The sequence below is a fragment of the Phalaenopsis equestris genome, unplaced genomic scaffold (genome assembly GCF_001263595.1).
Source record: "Phalaenopsis equestris unplaced genomic scaffold, ASM126359v1 Scaffold000614, whole genome shotgun sequence".
Lineage (NCBI taxonomy): Eukaryota > Viridiplantae > Streptophyta > Magnoliopsida > Asparagales > Orchidaceae > Phalaenopsis > Phalaenopsis equestris.
In genome coordinates, this window is record NW_018165054.1 from 80173 (window position 1) to 82629 (window position 2457).

A 2457-nucleotide genomic window follows, 5' to 3' on the forward strand; every position below is an offset into this window, starting at 1 on the left:
GGATCCATCCTAAATGATTTAAAATATAAACATTAATATTCAACTATCCAACAATTTAAAATGTTAACAATTGTGCTAATAATAAAAGTTCTCATTTGCTACATATAGAAAGATTACACATGTAGAATGACACATATAGAAGGACAAACATATATTAAAAATAAAACAACATAAGTAGAAGTTCAATTAGTGCTGATACATAATGAATCCATAAAAAATATCATTCATTGAACAAAACCCGCAAATATTCAAGACGCATTTCAGGCTCAAGTGCCATGAATATTTTCATTATAGTTGAATCCTCAAGTTTTTTCACACAGTGTGCGTGAAATCGTCTATCTGCAACAATTTTAGGAATAGTACGCAAAAGCCTCAGATAGTCTAATATGCTTTCATCAGAGATAGATGGAGCTGCAAATGCTTCAATCAAACAATCAAAGGAGATGTTCAAAATATATTCTTTCTCTTTATTTTTCTTAGCAACCTTGGGCCTCTTTATTGTCTAGAGTCCCCCTTATTTCTCTGATTAATGCTAGGCACATCTTCATCAGTTGTCAATGGTTCAGGAGTGAATTCATCTGACATCCATGGAAAGGTACTTTCACTTGGGTTGAAAGTAAATTTTCTTGTTGCGACAACACATTTAAACATTATGTCCAATTTTTCTTCGAATTCTGGCTCAATCCCGCACTGTTTATACTTTTTTATCTGTTTAATCGGATCCCAACCCAAACCTGTAGATCCATATTTCAACTCCTTCCATATTTTTCATTTTTTCTTTAATTGGTCCCATTTATTTTTGAATTTAAGCTTATCGTAATATCTGTCAGTTAGTTCTTTGAACCTCATACCAATATTATTTCAGCCCTCCTTATTAAAGTACGTTGTAGGTCAGTTCCCCGACTCAATTTCTTTTATACATAGATCACAAAATATATTGGTGACTTCTTTATCCCACATTGTAGAGGGACCCCCTTCAGATGTCTTACCCATTGTGGAACTATACGAATAATAGCAAGTATCACATAATAATCAAATTATCTCAATTACCAAACAATTGCGCAAATAAATGCTAAAAAAATGCTAAGAATAGAAAAAGCACGCATATTTTTTATGTGGTTCGGTCAAAGACCTACATCCACAGTAAGGCATCGAACATGTTTTATTATCAAATTTTTAATCGTACAAAGCTATATTTCTCACTGGAGAGGACTACAAATATAAAATACATGTGTAATATGCAAATTCTAATACATATCCTTCAATTCAATTCAAACAAAGCTAGGATTATCTGTAATCCCATAATGTATCAACTTATGTCATCACCAAAATATTCATGCATTGATGTATGTAGCAGCCACATTAATCTAAAAATACAAAAGGCAAATCTAATTTTCATTGACAAAAACTGCTGCTTTGATGTATCTAGCAGCCACATTAATCGAAATCATCGATTTCTTTGTAACATCTTGCAAGCAGTCAAAATTTCTCTCTAACTGCAATGAAACAGGGAGAACCAAGCCTTCCAAAAAACCATTTGTTCAAAGTGCACAGTAACAGGAAAACTAAAAACATACTCAAAAGCTACGATTTGCACAGAAACATGCTCCAACTCAAATTGGCATTGCAATGGAACAGGAAGAACAAAAAATCTTTTCCGAAGTGCACAGAAACGAGAACAACCAAAATCTATGCTCGAAATCTAAAGCCCTAAACAAAATCTAAAATGATTTGCACAGAAACATGCTGCAACTCTGGAAAAATTAAGAACCACCAAAACCTCATTATAGTGTACATAAACTATTTGCACATAAACGATTTGCACGGGAACGATTTCCTCAAAAACTATTTGCACGAAAAATCAAAACTTGCACCTAGAAATAACCAACTCCTTGCTCTGCAATGCATTCCCAAATAGTCCAGGAAGTATATTCTCAAAATTAAAACAGAGATCCAAACCAAATCTTGAGAAAAAAATGAAATGAATCCAATCGATGATCGGAAGGAGAAGATCAAGCAAAACCTAACCAGAAAGCATACCAGATCTCAACGGAAAAACCAACGCGAGGTGATTGACAGCGACTTTTTATATGCTGATAAATATGGACCTAATAAATATTCAATAATTATAAAGTCACACTTATCAACACAAGTATACGTATCGCTCAAGTAATATAGGACTCTAATGGAGTCCTAGATATCAATCCCACAGGGAGTGGTTAGAACTGCGGACTAAGATTTTAGAAAAACAATACTTTAATCACAACAACAAAGTTCAATTTGCTTATCTGTGAATAATAGGCAATTGAAGTAAATAGATAATTTTAATAACTATTAAATAACTAATGATATTAAGGAGGGTTTAATTGTGATATTCAATATATAAGAAAGCATCCTTCTCCTTGTCAAGAAATTATAGTGAATGGATAAAGTGAATTAGTTCAATTTATATTGTGT